The 21622-nt window shown below is 38.5% G+C and overlaps 2 long non-coding RNA genes across 2 annotated transcripts in view; one reads left to right on the top strand and one right to left on the bottom strand.

Moving 5' to 3' along the window:
- LOC148108252 (uncharacterized) overlaps positions 1 to 21264 on the bottom strand; it is a 31154-nt gene extending 9890 nt beyond the window's left edge. Inside the window, exons 1-2 of the long non-coding RNA XR_015728171.1 lie at positions 21129 to 21264; positions 20352 to 20412 (exon numbers count right to left, since the gene is read on the bottom strand). This is a non-coding gene — a long non-coding RNA (uncharacterized LOC148108252). The remainder of the gene's footprint in view (positions 1 to 20351; positions 20413 to 21128) is intronic.
- On the top strand, positions 975 to 21236 carry LOC148108253 (uncharacterized). The gene is made up of 3 exons (XR_015728173.1): positions 975 to 1082; positions 20404 to 20622; positions 21102 to 21236. It is a non-coding gene; the product is annotated as an uncharacterized LOC148108253 (long non-coding RNA).
- Positions 21265 to 21622: the final 358 nt, after the last annotated feature.

The following is a 21622-nucleotide window of genomic DNA, read 5'->3' as shown; positions in this document are numbered from 1 at the left end:
ATTAGCCTGTAAAATTCTTTTACAGATTATCTCTGCAGTTTTTACCTGGTTACTTAAGTATTTTTTTAAAAGAGAGATTTTGAACCAAATTTTCATTTTCCCACTACATTTTTTAGACCAGGCCAATTTCTACTTTGAGTCAATTTGAAAAAAAAAATATTTTATATACATAGTATTACCATGCTATTTTAAAACTCTCCATAAATATATGTATGCCACCTTATTAAAGCCATTGTATTTCTCATCTTTACATTGATCAAATTATAAGTCTAGTTTAGATCAGTGTTTTTTCCACAGAAAATAAATGTTTTATTCTTCCTCCATACTTCTAACTGTATGAATGGTTTCCTTCTGCTGGGTTTAGGTTAATCTGTTCTTTTCCTAGTTTCTTAGGTTTGGATTGCTTTGACAGCTTATCAACTCTCCATTATGTGAAAGACACTGTATTAGAACTAGGATTATAAGTATAATCATGTGGGGCAATAATCAGTTGTTAGATGGTGACTGTTAAGCAAATCAAAATTCTGGCCCTAAATTTTCATCTCCCGCATTTATCAAAGAGTACTAATTTCCCACAAGATGACTTTCCAAAAATTACTTTTTGATCACCTCCTACAGGTTTTGATATATAGCAACTCATTATCACTCATATCTGAATGATGTCCTATTTCAACTCTGGTCTTCCCTTTAAATCAAACAAATAAAATATAAATTTCCAAGAGGGGGTTAGAATCACTTCACAGATTACTTTCTAATTGTAAGGATTAAAAAGGACCTTTAAAATGAGAAATTTGACAGTCATCACCTTAACCATATGATCAAATTTAGCCACATGGTATCAACATGTGCCCCTTAATATATGACAACACAAAATATTTAACATTATTTGTGAAATATTCTTGCAAAATTGTTTAACCCAAACTCAATCTTCTCTCTACACTTAATTTCCAATGTAGATGGCAGAATAAGTTAAATGACAACATTAGGAAACAAGCACAACAACCCAAAATACGGAACACCCTACAAGACAACTGCATGGCCTCTAAGAAGAAAAAGCCAGCATCACGGAAAGAGGAATAAAGGTAGAGAACAAAACTAGACTAAAAGAGACATATCAACTAAATGTAATTTATGAACCTAGAATTGATGCTAAATAAAAAGAAAAATATATAGCTATTAAAGTCAATCTTGGGACAACTGGGAAAATTTGAACATGCATCACTTGACATATTTTAGAAGGTGTGATTATGTTATGGTTATGTAGAAAATTATAGGAAGATAAAACAAATATGACAAACTGTTAGCTTTTAAACTGAGTGGGGATTGGATGGTAAATGCATGTTCATTATCCTTTTCAACTTATCTGTGTTTGGAAGTTTTCATAATGACAAGATGGGGAAATTTAATGGGCAGTTTTCTCCCTGGGAAAACATCATTTCCCATATGGTGTTTCATCCCCGTGATCCTCTGATACAGCTCTTTGTAGGACTGGCTCCCTCTCATTCTTCAAGATTTCAAGATTAAAAGTCTCTCCCTCTTATTCTCTCAAGATTAAAAGTCATTTCTTCATAGAGGCTGTACAGTCAGAACCTACCTAATTCCATGTCCATTATTCTGTATTCTAACATCTTGTGCTTTGATCTTATTTCACTGTTTTCAATTACATATTCATTACTTTTCTAATTTGTTAATCCATTTTTTTTTAAATGTAGGCTCCATGGTAGGTGTAGAGCTCAATGCAGGGCCCAAACTCAAGACCCTGAGATCAAGACCTGAGCCAAAATCAGGAGTCAGACATTTAACTGACTGAGCCACCCAGGCACCCCCTCCGTTTATTATCCTTTATTTCTGTAACCTCAAACTTACCATGGCTAAACCAAACTCCACTTTATTCACTATTAAGAAACAAGGGCTAGATGGCTGGCTGGTTCAGTCGGTGGAGCATGCAACTCTTGATCTCGGGATTGTAAGTTTGAGCCCCACATTAGGTGTAGGGATTATTTAAAAATAAAATCTTTAAAAAAAAAAAAAGAAAGAAACGGGCTGAGGATACAGTAATTGTTTAACTATAGAACAACTGAATCACTGGATTTAATAAAGAAAAATAATAAAATAATACAAAGATAAATCATTGAGGAAGATGCTTATCAAAATACTCTTTACCGGGGCACCTGGGTGGCGCAGTCATTAAGTGTCTGCCTTTGGCTCAGTGCGTGATCCCAGCGTTCTGGGATCGAGCCCCACATTAGGCTCCTCCGCTAGGAGCCTGCTTCTTCCTCTCCCCCTCCCCCTGCTTGTGTTCCCTCTCTCGCTGGCTGTCTCTCTCTGTCAAATAAATAAATAAAATCTTTAAAAAAAACAAAATACTCTTTACCATAATTATGCAATAGGTATTATGCATGGCTCATTGCCTATAACCTCTCACATCTTCCATTATAACTTGCTTGTCCTTTTCCTATAGTGATTAAATACATGTTTTCCTGCAACAATTTCCTTTCAGATGGAAATGAAGTTGATCCAAACAAGCTCAGTTAAATGTATAAATAGAAAAGGTGACTGCAGTCTTCCATTGTCTTTACCCTTAAATATAAAGATATTTCCACCACAGTTGACCATTCCCTCCTGTGGCTGCTCTTTTTTGCCCCCATTTCAATAAAGCTATAGGATGTTTAACTTCATATTCACTCATAGTATTACACAACTACCCAAAGATGACTATTCTTTTTTGTTCAGTGAAACTTTTTGTCAGGTGCTCCAATCTATTTTTTCATAGTCAAAGCTAACCAGTAGTGTACTTTCTAGCAAAGTAGCTCAATAATTATTCAGGATACAATAATTCAGGTATTGTAATAGGTAATTTAGTAGGTATATCCAAAATAGACCTTGCTATGATAAAATCAAGGTGTTGACAGGGCTGTGTTCTTTCTGGAAGTTGTAGGGAAGAATCTATTTTCTTCTCTTGGCTCATGACCCTTCCTCCATCTTCAATGCCAGCAGCATAGCATCTTCAAATCTCTCTACCATGTTTCCATCATTACATCTCCTCTGACTCTCCTGCCTTCCTCTTTCTATGATTACACTAGGCCCACCTGGATAACCTAGAATAATTTCCCCACGTCAAGATCCTTAACTTAATCACATCTGCAAAGTGCCTTTGCCTGTGAAGTTCTGGGGATTAGGACACGAACACTTTGGACCATTATTCAATGGTGTGTCCCAGTTGGATTTATTTTAAATGAAAGGATAGTTAATATGATTAACTAAAAAATCACAAATGTTCAAAAAGCACGTGACAAATTCAAAACCCGATTTTTTTAATTCCATAAAACAGGAATTGTTATATAGATATATTGCAGTCTAAAAGCCAGGAACCTTTTATTACAGCATCATTTATAATAGCCAAAATATGGAAGCAGCCCAAGTGTCCATTGATTGATGAACAGATAAAAATGTGATATATATGTACAATGGAATATTGTTCAGCCATAAATAAAATGAAATCTTGCCAATAACATCGATGGATCTAGCAAGTATAATGCTAAGTGAAATAAGCCAGTCAGAGAAAGACAAATACCATGATTTCACTCATACATGTAATTTAAGAAACAAAACAAACAAGCAAAGGGTTTAAAGAAAGATAGAAATCAAGAAACAGACTCCTAACTATAGAGAACAAACTGAGGGTTACCAGAGGGGATATGGGTGAGGAGATGATTAAATAGGTGATGGGGATTAAGGACTGAACTTGTGGTAAGCACCGGATGTTGTATGTAAGTCTTGAATCACTATTTTGTACAGCTGAACTAATATAACACTGTATATTAACTAACAAATTAAAATGAAAAGTTAAAAAAAAAGGCAGGAACTAAGGAGGAAACACTGGAGGCATTCCTGTTAAAGCTGGCAGGGGGCAGGATGTGCTTATCACCAATCCTACTATTAGCTGATACAGAAGAAAGTTAGATACGTAAAATTTGGGAAAGAGGGTAAAAAGCTAACAGAATTTACACATAATGATTGTATCTCTGCAAAACTCAAGAAAATCAAGTAAGAATCTACAACCAGAGAATTCAGTTTGGTAGGGGGATATAAAATTAATATACAGAAATCACTAGCCTTCATATACAAAAACAATAGTTTCATATTGGAATTAAGCATTTTTTTAAAGATTTACTTATTTATTTGAGAGAGAAAGAAAAAGAAACCCAAGCAGATCCCATACTGCGCACGGAGCCTGGTGCCAGGCTTGATCCCAGGATCCTGAGATCACAACCTGAGCCAAAACCCAAGAGTCAGACACAACCAACTGCATGACCCAGGCATCCCAAGCTTCTATTTTTAAAGCAAAAAACAATGTGAAATTAGCAAAATTTATGAAGGGCACAGTAAAACTCTCCTAAATAACAGAAATACATTTAAACAATGTTTCCTCCTATTCTTGGATGGGAGCACTCAAAAGCATCATATATATATTCTCTTATTTCATTACAAACTCATTATGTGGGCCCCCATGAAAATGCCAGTTTTTTCCTCTAGATCTAGATATATTAAATTTAAAGTTGATATGGAAAAATAAACAAGCAAGAACTGCATGGAAGCGTATAAAAAAGAACAGTGGAAGAATAACCATACCAGATGTCGTGTTGTGTTTTAGTCTGAAGACTTAATAATGAAAACATTGTAGAACTGTTGAATATACACACAGTACAAATAGAACAGAATAGAAAGTTCAGAAACAGATGCAGATATCATTTTACAGAAGTCTACTGTATATTAAGGTGTAACATCAATTCAGTAGGACAAAGATTTTTAAGTATGTGGTATTTAAAACACAGGGTGCCTGGCTAGCTCAGCTGGAAGAGCATACAACTCTTGATCATGGGGTCATGAGTTTGAGCCCCATGTTGGATGTAGAGATTGCTTACATAAATAAATAAACTTAAAAAAATAAAACACAAACAAACATAAATACGAAAACAGAAAACTAAGAAAACCACAAGCCAAAACAGGAAAGAGTACTACAGCAAAAGGTGACTCACCCCTGGTGTTCCAAGCTCAAGGTTTGTCAAAATAAGTAGAAAAGGGGCCGCCTGGGTGGCTCAGTCAGTTAAGCGTCTGCCTGCAGCTCAGGTCATGATTCCAGGGTCCTGGGATCAAGCCCTGGATCAGGGTGGGGTGGGGGGGGGGGTGTCCCTGCTCAGCAGGGAGCCTGCTTCTCCCTCTCCCTCTGCTGCTCCCCCTGCTTATGCGCACTCTCTCTCTAATAAATAAATAAAATCTTTTAAAAAAAGGAAGTAGAAAAGAAGACATAATAAACCACTGGTGTTTATTTGGGTGGGGAAAGGGTACTAAGCCGAAAACAGCAGATGGACTGAACCTGTACATCATGTCCTGGAGACCCGAGTGACAACTGTTTGCCTTTAGGAGAAAGCACTGGTGTGGGAACTTAGATGTGATTCACAAGCCAGTTGCTGGTAATGACCTAGAAAGAATGGGGAGCACCCACCTCCACAGGACTAACTGGTAAGGTAACTGATGCCCTATAACAATGATAGTTCCCTATATCACAAAAACAGGTCAGCTTCAAATTCATTTCTCCAATCAGACTACAAAGAAATCAAGCTGATTTTTTTAAATTGTTACAGGAATAAGAAGACCAGAATTTTAGAACAAGTTTAAATAGTATCCTCAATAGATACAAGGAATTAACAAATCTAGAAAATGGAATCACTTAGATTATATAGAATTTCAATTTGCACTCACTGAAACAAAAGTTCAGTAGCTGGCCTGAATTGCAATAAGTACACAGTAGACTAGTAAATCAGGCCACAAAAAAATAAAGAGAGAAACAGCACCAGAATGCAGCAGAAAGGAATATAGACATAGAACAATGTAGAATAAAATTTGACATTCAGGGGGCGCCTGGTGGCTCAGGTGGCTAAGCGTCTGCCTTCGATTCAGGTCGTGATTCCAGGGCCCTGGGATCGAGCCCTACATCAGGCCCTCTGCTCAGCAGTGAGTCGGCTTCTCCCTCTGCCTCTGTGCTCTCTGTGCTCTCTCCTGCACATGCTCTCTCTCACTCGCTCGCTCTCTCAACTAAATAGTAAAATCTTAAAAAAAAAATTTTTTTTTTTTTGAGGGATGCCTGGGTGGTTCAGTTGGTTAAGAGGCTACATTCAGCTCAGGTCATGATTCCAGGGTCCTAGGACTGAGTCCCACATCAGGCTCCTTGCTCAGCGGGGAGCCTGCTTCTCCCTCTCCCTCTGCCTGCTGCTCCCTCTGCTCGTGCTCTTTCTCTCTCTGTCAAATAAATAAATAAAATCTTTTTTTAAAAAATTTGACATTCAGCAGTTTTTAATTTTTTGGAATGGTAGGTCACAAATCTATTTCAAGGCTATATTCACTATGTCGCCTTACTCAGAGAAATTTACACACCTATACACATTCACACATGTGCTTGTTATGGGCAGTAGCAGAACTCCCAAAGTTCACTAATGGACATCTCCTGAATGACAACATTCATCTAATAATTTTAATGTTAATAGGAAAAATAGGGAGAAGACCATGTTCTTCACAAAAAGAAGGAAGTTTCCAAAATTAATGATGGACAGAAATGCTCAGATTAAATCAGACCTATCATGTGGTCAGAAGGAAAATACCACTTATCTCTAGTTTTGAGTTGCACATTTTTTTTTGCATTTTAACATCTCTGAAATAAAGTTTCACAAATAATGACATAGCCTAGTTTAATTAGTGACTTAGTGATTTTTTTTTAAGATTTTATTTATTTATTTGTCAGAGAAAGCACACCAGCAAGGGGAGCGGCAGGCAGAGGGAGAAGCAGGCTCCCCACTGAGCAAGGAGCCCAGTGCAGGACTCAATTCCAGGACCCTGGGATCATGACCTGAGCCAAAGGCAGATGCTTAACTAAGCCACTCAAGTGTCCCGTGATTTAGTGATTTTTAATATAAGTAAATAAAATAATGGTGGAATTACAATCAATGGTTTATTAAATTCAATCAAATGTATTTTAAAAATAATCTTACTAAGCCTTTTTGTTCTATTTTTCACAATTATTTTCTAAAGAATTTTTATTTATTCATTTGAGACAGAGACAGAGCACAAGCAGGGGGAGAGGCAGAGGAAGAAGCAGACTCCCCACTGAGCTGGGAGCCTGACATGAGGCTCGATCCCAGGACCTGGAGATCATGACCTGAGCCGAAGGCAGACTCTTAACCATCTGAGCCAGCTACGTGCCTCTCTTTTATTTATTTATTTATTTATTAAGATTTTATTTATTTGAGGGGCGCCTGGGTGGCACAGCGGTTAAGCGTCTGCCTTCGGCTCAGGGCGTGATCCCGGCGTTCTGGGATCGAGCCCCACATCAGGCTCCTCCACTATGAGCCTGCTTCTTCCTCTCCCACTCCCCCTGCTTGTGTTCCCTCTCTCGCTGGTTGTCTCTCTCTGTCAAATAAATAAAATCTTTAAAAAAAAAAAAAAAGATTTTATTTATTTGAGTGGAAGACACAGAGAGCACAAGCTGGGGGAGGGGCAGAGGGAGAGGGATAAGCAGACTCCCCGCTGAGCAGGGAGCCCTATACGGGGCTCAATCCCAGGACCCTGAGATCATGACCTGAGCTGAAGGCAGACGCTTAACCAACTGAGCCACCCAGGGCCCCAATTCAATCATGTATTAAATAAAAATGCAAAAAATAAGTAAAACAAGAAAGTTCTTTTTTTTTTTAAGATTTTATTTATTTGACAGAGACACAGCGAGAGAGGGAACACAAGCAGGGGGAGTGGGAGAGGGAGAAACAGGCTCCCCACTGAGCAGGGAGCCCAATGCAGGGCTCAATCCCAGAACGCTGGGATCACGACCTGAGCTGAAGGCAGAGGCTTAATGACTGAGCCACCCAGGTGCCCCAAACAAGAAAGCTCTTAGAAAGAATTCAGAACCATGGGGTGCCTCAGCAGGGAGCCTGCCTCCCCCTCTCCCTCTATTCCCAGGCTTGTGCTCTTGCTCGCTCTCTCTTAAATAAAAAAAAAAAAAAAGAATTCAGAACCTGAAAGATGAACATAAAAATTTTGAGTGTTTCAAAAAGAGAAAAAGCTGTGTGCTCACAAGAGAGTAAGTATCAGATTAATCAGACTTTTATCAGTTAAAAATATGTGAGGAAAACTGTCTAAATCTTTAAATTAGAAGGAAAATAATTTTGCATTTAGAACCCCGTACTTCGCAAAACAGAAGGGGACTCTAAGCAGAATAAAGAAATCTCTGAGTGCCAACAGAAAATGAATATCCAACTTTTAATCAAGAATTACACATCTGGAGAAGGAGATACACATGAGCCATAAACCAGAAAAATATCCATTCATAAAAATAGATGCAAGAAACAGAGATAATAGAAACATCAGACAAAGATGTCAGAAACAGTTACTATAAATAAGATCCATGTACAGGAAAACATGAACATGATTTTTTTAACCAAAATAGAACAGATGAAAACAAAACATCTCAGTATTTCCATACATTCTGTATAGAATTTACAGCCGATTAGACATTGTAGCAAAAAAAGTCCAGTGAACTTGAACAACAGAGCAACAGAAACTATCTAGAACAAAGCTCAGAGGAAAAAAGAAAAAAAGCGAAAAAACAAAACAAAAACAGCAATAATTACCTGTGGGATAATACCAAGAAGTCCAACATATGTGTAACTGGATTGTAAGAAGGAGCAAAAAGAAGGTGAACAGAAACAACCTTTCAAGAAATATGTCCAGCTTTAAAATATTTTGACTGAAAAATATAAAAACCCCATAGATACAAGAATCTGAACAAACCCCAAAAAGAAGAAACATAAATGAACACACACACAGAGGCACATCATACTATGTTGCTGAAACACAGTGATAAAGAAAATAATTTTTAAAGGAGTCAGAGGAAAAAAGACATCTAGATATTTTGCAAACAAAGGAGCAAAGAACTATAGTTGACTTTTCATTAGAAACTACACAAGTTAGAAGACAAAATTTGTCAACCTAGAATATTATACACAGTAGAAAATATCCTTCAAAAGTGTAGATGAAATAGAGTTTTTTAGACAAACAAAAGCTGAGAATTCACTGTTGGCATACCTGCATTGCAAGAAATATTAAAGGAAATTCTTTGAGCAGAATGAAAATACTAACAGGTAGAAATCTGGATCTACACCATGACGTGGAAAACATGGGAAATAACAAACATGAGGGTAAAATTTCACGGCTTAAAGGAAACACATACATGTAAAATATATGACAAAACTAGCACACAGAATGGGAGAGGGGAAATAAAAACGTACTGCCGTTAGGTTCTTAAACTGTATGTGGAATAGTATATTATTTGAAGTAAAACTGTGGTATGTTAAAGATGGATATTATGGCCATGATAGCAAGCCCTAAAGAAAATACAAAAAAAAAAAAAAAAAGAGGTATAACTAATAAGCTATGGTGGAGATAAAATGGAATAAAAAAAAAAGTCTCAATTGGAAATTAAAAAAAGAACAAAAAACAGATGAAACAAAGAAAACAAATGGCAAGATGGTAGAATTGAGTCCAACCACAGTGGTAATTACTTTAAATGATAATGATTTAAACCAGGGATTGGCAAATTTTATCTGTAACAAGCCAGGTAGTAACTGTTTTAGGTTTTGGGGGCCATATGGTTTCTGCCATAACTATTCAACTATTCAGTTGCAGCAAGAAAGCAGCTACAAACATGTAAACAAATGTGATGACTGTATTCCAACAAAGCTTTATAAAAACAGGTGGCAGGCTGGATTTAGTCCAGGAACAGTTTGCTAATTCCTGGTCTTTTTTTTTTTTTTTTTAAGATTTTATTTATTTATTTATTTGACAGAGACAGCCAGTGAGAGAGGAAACACAAGCAGGGGGAGTGGGAGAGGAAGAAGCAGGCTCCCAGCAGAGGAGCCTGATGTGGGGCTCGATCCCAGGACCCCAGGATCACACCCTGAGCTGAAGGCAGACGCTCAACAACTGCGCCACCCAGGCGCCCCAAGCTAATTCCTGGTCTTAACACTGTCCAATTAAAAGGCAAAGATTGTCAGATTGGATAAAAGTATAAGACCAAACTATAAACTGTCTAAAAGATACCCACTTTAAATATAAACATATAGATAGTTTAAAACATAGGAAAAGAGGGGCGCCTGGGCACTCAGTTGGTTAAGCATCAGCCTTCAGCTCAGGTCATAATCCCAGGGTCCTGGGATCAAACCCCACATCCACCTCTCTGCTCGATGGAGAGCCCGCCTCTCCCTCTGCCTGCTGCTCTGCCTGTTTGTGCTCTCTCTCTCTCTGCCAAATAAGTAAATAAAATCTTTTAAAAATAATAAATATAGGAAAACATATAACATGCAAACTAATCATAAAAGGCAGAAGTGGCAATTTTAAAATGAGACAAAGTAGACTTCAGAACAAGGAATATTACCAGGAAAAAAGAATTTTGTAATGAAAAAGGGGACAAAAAATCCTAATATGGTTGTACCTAATAACAGAGTTCTAAAATACAAAAAGCAAAAACAGACAGAACCGGGAAAAAATTGAGAAATCTATAATCACAGTTGGAGATTTCAACATATTTCTCTTATTGATAGGACAAGCAGACATAAAATCAATAAAAATAAAGAAGAGTTGACCAACTCTGTCAACCACCTTGAGATTTAAAGAATACTGTATTCAACAACAACAGAACACATACTCTTTTCAGCAGCATGTAGAACATTTCATCATTAAACACCACATTTTGGGCCATAAAACAAGTCCTTATAAATTTAAAGGCTTGGAATATATTCTCTGAGCACAAAAGAATTAAGCCTGAAATCAGTAATAAAGATATTTGAAAAATCTACAAAATGACTGATATTCAAGCATCATATTTCTGAAGAATCCATAGGTTAAAGAAGAAATCATGAGGAAAAATTAAAACTTTTGACCCAATAAAGAAAATATGGCATGCTAAAATTTGTAAGAGGCAGCTGAAAAAAACTACATAGAGGGGAGGGAGATTTCTAGCTTCAAATTCCTGTATTACAAAATTTAAAAAGTTATCAAAATCAATGATCTAAGAAAGAAACTATTTAAAAAGTGCATATTAGGGGTGCCTGGGTGGCACAATGGTTAAGCGTCTGCCTTCGGCTCAGGGCGTGATCCCGGCGTTCTGGGATTGAGCCCCACATCAGGCTCTTCCACTATGAGCCTGCTTCTTCCTCTCCCACTCCCCCTGCTTGTGTTCCCTCTCTCGCTGACTGTCTCTATCTCTGTGGAATAAATAAATAAAATCTTTTTTTTAAAAAAAAGTGCATATTAAACCCAAAACAGAGAAATTATAGAGTGGAACTCAGTGGAAGAGAACAGTAGAGATACAGAGAAAAATCAATTAAAAATTAATTCGTTCTACAGGAAGAAATAGAAAATTTGAATAGACCCATTACCAGCAAAGAAATTGAATCAGTAATCAAAAATCTCCCAACAGGGGCGCCTGGGTGGCACAGCGGTTGGGCATCTGCCTTCGGCTCAGGGCGTGATCCCGGCGTTGTGGGATCGAGCCCCACATCGGGCTCCTCCACTATGAGCCTGCTTCTTCCTCTCCCACTCCCCCTGCTTGTGTTCCCTCTCTCGCTGGCTGTCTTTATCTGTGTCAAATAAATAAATAAAATCTTTAAAAAAAAAAATCTCCCAACAAACAAAAGTCCAGGACCCAGTGGCTTCCCAGGAGAATTCTACCAAACATTTTTTAAAGAGTTAATATCTATTCTTCTCAAACTGTTCCAAAAAATAGAAATAGAAGGAAAACTTCCAAATTCACTCTACGAAGCCACCATTACCTTCATCCCAAAACCAGACAAAGACCCCACTAAAAAGGAGAATTACAGGCCAGTATCCTAGTGAACATGGATGCAAAAATTCTCAATAAAATATTAGGAAGTTGAATCCAATAGTACATTAAAACAATTATTCACCACAATCAAGTGGGATTTATTCCTGGGCTGCAGGGATGGTTCAATATTTGCAAATCAATCAACATGACATACCACATTAATAAAAGGATAAGAACCATTCAATCCTGTCAACAGATGGAAAAAAAGCATTTGACAAAATATAGTATCCATTCTTGATAAAAACCCTCAACAAAGTAGGGATAGATGGAACACACATCAACATCATAAAGACCATATACAAAAGACCCACAGTTAATATCACCCTCAATGGGGAAAAAAATGAAAGCCTTTCCCCTATGGTCAGGAACAAGACAAGGATGTCCACTCTCACCATTGTTATTTAACATAGTACTAGAAGTCAAAGCCTCAGCAATCAAACAACAAAAAGAAATAAAAGGTATCCAAATTAGCAAGGAAGAAGTCAAAGTTTCACTATTTGTAGATGACATGATACTCTATGTAGAAAACCTGAAAGACTCCACCAAAAAATTGCTAGAACTAATACATGAATTCAGCAAAGTTGCAGGATATAAAAACAATGTACAGAAATCTGTTACACCATTATAAAGCAGCAGAAAAGAAATCAAGGAATCAATCCCATTTGCAATTGCACTAAAAATCAGATACCTAGGAATAAACCTAATTAAAAGATCTGTACTCTGAAAACCATAGAACACTTATGAAAAAAATTGAAGATGACACAAAGAAATGGAAAAACATTCCATACCAATGGATTGGAAGAACAAATATTGTCAAAATGTCTATGCTACCCAAAGCAATCTACACATTTAATGTGTAATCCCTATCAAAATACCACCAGCATTTTTCACAGAGCTAGAACAATCCTAAAATTTGTATGGAACCACAAAAGACCCCAACTAGTCAAACCAATCCTGAAAAAGAAAAACAAAACTGGGGGCATCACGATTCCAGATTTCAAGCTATATTACAAAACTGCAGTCATCAAGACAGTATGGTACTGACACAAAAAAAGACACCTAGATCAATAGAACAGAATAGAGAACCCAGAAATGAACCCACAACTCTATGGTCAACTAATCTTCAACAAAGCAGGAAAGAATATCTTCAACAAATGGTGTTGGGAGCAACATGCAGAAGAATGAAACTGAACACTTTCTTACATCATACACAAAAATAAATTCAAAATGGGTTAAAGACCTAAATGTGAAACAGGAAACCATCAAAATCCTAAAGGAGAACATGTCTTTGACATCAGCCATAGCAACTTCTTACTAGATATGTCACTGGAGGCAAGGGAGACAAAAGCAAATATGAGCTACTGGGACTCCATCAAGTTAAAAAGCTTCTGCACAGTGAGGGAAACAATCAACGAAACTAAAAGGCAGCCTACAGAATGGGAGAGGATATTTGCAAACGACATATCTGATAAAGGGTTAGTATCCAAAAATCTATAAAGAACTTTTCAAACTCAACACCCCAAAAACAAATAATCCAGTTAAGAAAACGGCAAAAGTGGGGCGCCTGGGTGGCACAGCGGTTAAGCGTTTGCCTTCGGCTCAGGGCGTGATCCCGGCGATCTGGGATCGAGCCCCACATCAGGCTCTTCTGCTATGAGCCTGCTTCTTCTTCTCTCACTCCCCCTGCTTGTGTGCCCTCTCTCACTGGCTGTGTCTATCTCTGTCAAATAAATAAAATCTTTGGAAAAAAAAAAAAAAGAAAAGGGCAAAAGATACGAAGAGACATTTTTCCAAAGAAGACATCCAGATGGCTCATAGACACATTTAAAAGATGCTCAACATCACTCATCATCAGGGAAATGCAAATTAAAACCATGATGAGATACCACCTCCCACTTATCAGAATGGCTAAAGTTAACAATATAAGAAACAAGGTGTTGGTGAGGATGCAGAGAAAGGGGAACCTTCTTGCACTATTGGTGGGAATGCCAACTGGTGTAGCCACTCTGGAGAACAGTATGGAGGTTCCTCAAAAAACTAAAAATAGAACTACCAGCAATTACACTACTAGGTATTTACCCAAGAATACAAAAATACAGATTCAAAGGGGTACATGCACCTGATGTTCATAGCAGCATTATTAACAATAGCCAAACTATGGAGACAGCCCAAATGTCCATCGACTGATGAATGGACAAAGAAGATGTAGTGTGGGATGCCTGGGTGGTTCTGTCGCTTAAGCAGCTACCTTCAGCTCATGTCATGATCCCAGAGTCTTGGGATCGAGTTCCCCATCAGACTCAGTGGGGAACCTACTTCTCCCTCTGCCTACCTCTTCCCCTGCTTTTGTATGCTGTCTCTCTGACAAATAATTAAATCTTTTTTAAAAATTAAAAAAAGGGGGGCCCTGGGTGGCTCAGTCATTAAGCATCTGCCTTTGGCTCAGGGCGTGATCCCAGGGTTCTGGGATCGAGCCCCACGTTGGGCTCCCTGCTTTGCTGGGAGCCTGATTCTTCCTCTCCCATTTCCCCTGCTTGTGTTCCCTCTCTCGCTGGCTGTCTGTCAAATAAATAAATAAAATCTTTAAAAAAAAAAAAAAAGGAAGATACACACACACAATGGAATATTACTTTCCACTCCATTACTTTCAAAAAGAATGAAATCTTGCCATTTGCAATGACATGAATGGAGCTAGAGTATGTTATGCTAACTGAAATAAGTCAGTCAGAGAAAGACAAATACCATATGATCTCACTCATATATGGAATTTAAGAAAGAAAACAGATGAACATATGGGAAGGTGGGAAAGGAAAAAAAAGGAGAGAGGGAAACAAACCATAAGAGACTCTTAACAATAGAGAACAAACTGAGGGTTGATGGAGGGAGGGATGGGACAGATGGATGATGGGTATTAAAGATGGCATTTGTTGTGATGAGCACTGGATATTGTATATAAGTGATGAATCACTTAATTCTACTCCAGAAACCAATATTGCACTGTTAACTAAAATTTAAATGAAAAAAAATTAACTGGTTCTAAAAAAAATTCTTTGGAAACATTAATAAAATTGATAAACCTCTACTAGATTGATCAAGAGAAAAGAGAACAGAAAATTACCAATATCAGAAATTAAAATGTGGACATCAAAATTAGTTTTAAAAAGCAGATATGGGGCACCTGGGTGGCTCAGTCAGTTAAGCATCTGCCTTTGCCTCAGGTCATGGTCTCAGGGTCCTATGATCAAGCCCCAAGTCGGGTCCGGCTCCCTGCTCAGTGGGGAGTCTGCTGTTCCCTCTGCCCCTCCCCCCAACTCGTGATCTCTCTCTCTCGTGTTCTCTCAAATAAATAAATAAAATCTTTAAAAAATAAAAATTAAAAAAAAGAGGGGCACCCAGGTGGCTCAGCTTGTTAAGCGTCTGCCATCAGCTCAGGTCATGATACCAAGGTCATAAGATTGAGCCCCATTTCGGGCTCCCTGTTCAATGGGGAGCCTGCTTCTCCCTCTCCCCCTTTCCCTGCTTGTGCGCATGCACGTGCTCTCTATCTCACTCTCTAATAAATAAATAAATAAAATCTTTAAAAATAAATAAATAAAGAGGGACTTTTACAGCAATAGAAGCCCCTCTCAAGAAACAAGAAAAATCTCAAATAAACAATCGTACCACCTTTAGGAGCTAGAAAAAAAAGAATAAACAAAACGCAAAGCCAGTAGAAGGAAGGAAATATAATAAAGATAGGAGCAGAAATAAACAAAATAGAAACTAAAAAAGCAATAGAACAGACCGTTGAAACCAGGAGCTGGTTCACAGAAAATATCAACAAAATTGATAAACCTTTAGCAAGACTCATGATTTTTTTTAAAAAGAGAGAGAATTCAAATAAAATTAGAAATGAAAGGAGAAATAACAACTAACACCACATAAATAAAAGATTATAAGAGAATCTTATGAAAAATTATATGTCAACAAATTGGAAAACCTAAAAGAAATGGATAAATTCCTAGAAACACATAACCTCCCAAAATTGAATGAGGAAGAAACAGAAAATTTGAGTAGGTTTAGAGGAAACATAACTCAACATAATAAGGGCCATATATGAGTAACCCACAACTAACATCATACTCAACAGTGAAAACCTGAAATCATTTCCCCTAAGATCAGGAACAAGATAAGGGTGTCCACTCTCAACATTTTTATTCAGCATAGCATTGGAAGTCCTAGCCACAGCAATCAGACAACAAAAAAGAAATAAAAGGCATCCAAATTGGTAAGAAGTAAACCTTTCACTATTTGCAGATGATGTGATACTAATATATAGAAAACCTGGAAGACTCCATCAAAAAACTACTAGAACTGATAAATGAATTCAGTAAAGTGACAGGACACAAAATCAAAATATAGAAATCTATTGTACTTCCATACACTAATAATGAAACTGCAGAATGAGAAATTTTAAAAATGGTCCCATGTATACTCTGAAAACTATAAAACTCTGATGAAAGCAAATAAAGACGACACAAAGAAATGGAAAGATATTCCATGCTCATGGACTGGAGGAACAAATACTGTTAAAATGTCTATACTACCCAAAGCAATCTACAGATTTAATGCAATTGCAATCAAAATACCAAGAGCATTCTTCATAGAACTAGAACAAATACTCCTAAAATCCATGTGTATGGAACCACAAAAGAACCCAAATAGCAAAAGCAATCTTGAAAAAGAACAAAATCACAGGAATTACATCTCGGATTTCAAGATATCCTACAAAGCTATAGTAATCACAACAGTATGGTACTGGCATAAAAACAGAAACATAGATACATCAACAGAACAGAACAGAGAGCCCAGAAATAAGCCCATGGTTATATGGCCAATTAATCTTTGACAAAGGAGGCAAGAATATATAATGGGAAAAAGACAGTCTCTTCAATAAATGGTATTGGGAAAACTGCACAGCTACATGCAACAGAATGAAACTGGACCACTTTCTTACACCATACACAAAAATAAATTCAAAATGGATTAAAGACCTAACAATGAGGCCTGAAACCACAAAAATCCTAAAAGAGAACACAGGCAGTAATTTCTCTGACATTGGCCATAGCAACATTTTTCTAGATAGGTCTCCCAATGCAAGGAAAACAGAAGCAAGAATAATGTATTGTGACTGAAGCACCTGGCTGGCTCAGTCAGTGGAGCATGTGGCTCCTGATCTCAGGTTGTGAGTTTGAGCTCCACACTGGGTGTGGAAATTGCCTAAAAATAAAATCTTTAAAAATAATACTTTATCATACCAAAGTAAAAACTTCTACACAGCAAAGGAAACAACAAAACTAAAAGACAACCCACCAAATAGGAGAAGGTATTTGCAAAATGACATATCTGATAAAGGGTTAGTATTCAACATATATAAAGAACTGATACAACTCACACCCAAAAAACAAATAATCCAATTTTAAAAAGGGCAGAAGACATGAACAGACATTTCTCCAAAGAAGACATACATACAGATGGCCAATAGAAACATGAAAAGATGCTCAACATCACTGATCATCAGAGAAATGCAAATCAAAACTACAATGAGATATCACCTCACACCTGTCACAATGGCTAAAATGAAAAACAAGAAACAGCAAGTGTTGGTGAGGATGTGGAGACAAAGGAACTCTTATGCACTGTTGGCTGGAATGCACACTGGTACAGTCACTGTGGAAAACAGTATGAAGGTTTCTCAAAAAATTAGAAATAGGCTCCTGCGTGGTTCATCAGGTGGGCGTCCAACTCTTGATTTTGACTCAGATCATGGTCTTGGGGTCATGAGGTTGAGCCCTGTGTCGACCACCCTCAGTGGGGAGTCTGCCGGAGATTCTCTCTCTGCTTATCCCCCTGCTCCTGTTCTCTCTCTCATAAATAAATCTTTTTTAAAAATTTTAAATAGAATTACCATATGACTCAGTAATTCCACTACTGGGTATTTACCCAAAGAATACTAATTTAAAAAGATATATGTACCTCTGTGTTTACTGCAGCATTATTTACAATAGCCAAATTATGGAAATGTCCATTGATAGATAAAGATGTGGTGTACACACACACACACACATACACACACACACACACACACACACACACACACACACACACACACACTGGAATATTACTCAGCCATAAAAAAGAAGGAAATCTTGCCATTTGCAACAACATGGTTAGATCTAGAGGGTATAAAGCTTAGTGAAGTAAGTCAGTCAGAGAAAGACAAATACCATATGATTTCACTCATATGTGAACTTTAAAAAACAAAACAAACGAACAAAAGGGACAAACCAAAAAACAGATTCTTAACTACAGAGAACAAACAAATGATTAACAGAGGGGAGGTGGGTGAAGGGTTGGGTGAAATAGCTGAAAGGGATTAAGAACACACTTACCTTGATAAGAACTGAATAATGTAGAGAATATGAATCACTATATTGTACACCTGAAACTAACACTGAATGTTAATTATACTGGAATTAATTTTTTTTTTAAAGAAACGAAGGAAAATAGGTGAGAGTGGTCAAAAGGTACAAACTTCCAGTTATAAAATGAATAACTCCTAGGGATGTAATGTATAGCATGTTGATTATAGTTAATAATTTTATTGTATACAGTATTTGAAAGTTGCTAAGAGAGTAGATCTTAAATGTTCTCATCACAAGAAAAAAATTTAACTGTGTGGTAATGGGGACACCTGGGTGGCTCCGTCAGTTAAGTGTCTGCCTTCGGCTCAAGTTGTGATCCCAGGGTCCTGAGATCGAGCCCCGCATCAGGCTCCCTGCTCAGCAGGAGCCTGCTTCTCCCTCTGTCTGCCACTCCCCTGCTTGTGCTCTCTCTCTCTCTCTCGCTTTCTGGCAAATAAATAAAATCTTAAAAAAAAAAAAAAAAACACTGTGTGATGATGGATGTTAACTAGACTTAGGAGATAATTTCACAAAATATATGTATATTGAATTCTGTTGTACACCTGAATGTTATATGTCAATTATGTCTCAGTTAAAAAAATGATAGTAAGAGCTATGGAGAAAAATTAAATAGGACAAGGGTGATAGGAAGTGCATTGTTGAGATGCTATTCTATACAGGGTGGTCAAGGAAGACTTTTCCAATTTGGTGATGTGTGAGTTAAGTCTTGAAGAAAGTGAAGGAGTAAGTGATACCAATATCAGGAGTAAGAAAACTCCAGGCAGGGGAATCAGCAAACTCATATGCAGAAGGGTCAGAATTAAGTTACCAAAAAAATTACAAAAGATAAAGTCAGGTTAACAGAGAGTCAGGTTAACAGAGAGCCAGATCACATAGGACTACACAAACAACTGTAGAGACTTTGGTTTTTATTCTGAGATGGGAAACCACAGAAAGCTTTAAGTCAAGATGTGACATAATCTGACCTACATTTTGGAAGAATCACCCCGGCTGCTGTGTTAAGAAGTAATTTTAGGCAGGCAATGGAGGAAGCAAAGACCAGTTAATAGGCTACTGCACAGATAAATGAGAGAAGACTGTGGCCTAGATGTGGATCAGCTGAACTTTTGCATGCAAAGGCTTCCAACTTCTGAACTGCCCTCTCACCTGGGCATACGTGTTAGTCACAATGTTGAAAATGCGTATGCTCTGTCTCAAGCACAGTTTCAATTAACTGCATAAAATGCTCTTATAGCGGTAATTACTTAAAATTTCCTTATTTATGAAACTCGTTTTGGCTATTATCTCAAAGACTGTCCCAAGGTGTTGTTTTTAGATCTATCCATCTTTTTTGTAATCCTTAGTATCATTAGTCTCTTTCCCTTTAGAAGTCAATGCGGGACATGGATTCCAGGTTGAGTACCCCAATGAGGACCATCTGAGCATTTAATTCAAAACAAACTGGAAACTCATCCAAGTGTTTACTCACAGATTACCTGGTAAACCCGGTTCTATTGTATAGAACTCTTTGATCAAGCCCCCAATCTCATTTACACTTCAAAAATACTGCCAAAGTGAAAGATCTTATCACTTACGTGGACTGAGACTAACCAGCACCATTCCATAAATTGCACAGCTTTCAATACCAGGACTGTGGTGTGTGATGTTACTACAAGGTAATCTTATTTCCAACAATTCGGTTATGATAAAGGCTCTTGTATTTCCCTCACTAGACCAGCAGAGATCTTAGCAGAGATTTGGCACACAGAAAAACTGCCAAATTCATACTAAGAGGGAAGGGATAGATTAAAAAATTGAGTCTTTGGATCTAACTCCAGGCCCCATATCCAAATGGGAAGTACTATGGACAAGGTTTGTTGAATGGGTTTTTGGTAGTCAGGAACTCTCAGAAGAGGGAAAAAATTATGCTCTGAAAAACAAGAACTATTTCAGGGAAGAAAGAAAAAACCCCAAAGCACCTTGATCTTGGCCTGTGGATGTTCAATAATCATTCTTTATTCTTCCTCTTAGCAATAGAAACTGTAGAAAGACAGAAGAAGAAATTGATGAGATACTGGCTTATCCTGGAATTCCAGTTGACGGGGTTGGAACACATGCTTCCTCCAGTCCCTCACTGTCCCCACACACGTACAAAGTAAAGTCGGGGAAGACTATACAGTCCAGCCTAATGTAGTTACAGGAAAGGCCTAGAATCTGTCCTGAGCTCACAGATGTCTCCTGGATAGAGTGGTGAGTCACACCTGCAATTACAAAACCCTCCACCCCATCACAATCTCATACACAACCCGCAAAGGGGTCACACTAGTCACACCTGCACAGCCACAGACACCTAATACCACACAGTCACAGACCAAAACACACACACACACACACACACACACACACACACACACACGGTGCCGCACACGTTCCCAAAATCACACACACACCCCTCACCGCGGGACAGTCCCAAACTGCACAATCACCGGCCCTCTACATCCCTGTGAACGACGGTGCAGTCATACAGTCACAGTCGCATACCCGCTGGGACCAAGATGGACCCTACTCCATCACCCCCTACTCCATCACCACATACAGTCACAATCACACAACACGACGACACGCGGTAACAATCACAATTAACCTCTCTCCCCCCCCTTCTTCCTCCTCTTCTCCCTCCTCCTCCCCCTCCTCCTCCTCCTTCTTCTTTTCTCCCTCTCTCTTTTCAGCCCGCTCTGGACACGAAATGCTCCTACCTGAACTCCTCACCCTAGTCGTTTCCTAGTTCCGGTCTGGCCCAAACTGGCTAAATCGCACGGGACTCCAAAGGCCCCGCAGCAGCTAACTCGGGGAAGCCAACGGTCCCGCCATTCTGCAAAGCGGCAGAAATCCTGAGGAATATAGCGTTCGCCTGAGGAGTCCCCTGGAAAATGTAGTCCGAAAGCGGACTGCAAACCTCCGGGTTCCTCTCAGCGCGGAAGCTGGGCTCGTGCTCATCTACCGCTTCTCCCGGACAAACAGAACGGCGAGATCCGACGCGGAGCGGCTGGTAGGCGGAGCTGCTTGGCGGGATGGAACCGCCTTGCCTACAGCTGCCTCAGCCCCGGCAGCTCGAGCGTCGCGGTAGGGACGGGACGAGACTCCGGGCTCGCGGCCGACGCAGCCTCGAGCCGCAGCGTCTGTGGGAAATGTAGTCCAGGCAAGAAAAGCAGCCACTCAGGCCAGAACGCGAGCGGACACCTGGTCCTGG

Source organism: Ursus americanus, chromosome 21 (assembly GCF_024610735.1).
Source record: "Ursus americanus isolate L20-20 chromosome 21, mUrsAme1.1.p, whole genome shotgun sequence".
NCBI lineage: Eukaryota > Metazoa > Chordata > Mammalia > Carnivora > Ursidae > Ursus > Ursus americanus.
The sequence above is the reverse complement of the archived record's forward strand: the minus strand, read 5'-3'. Positions and strand labels throughout refer to the sequence as shown.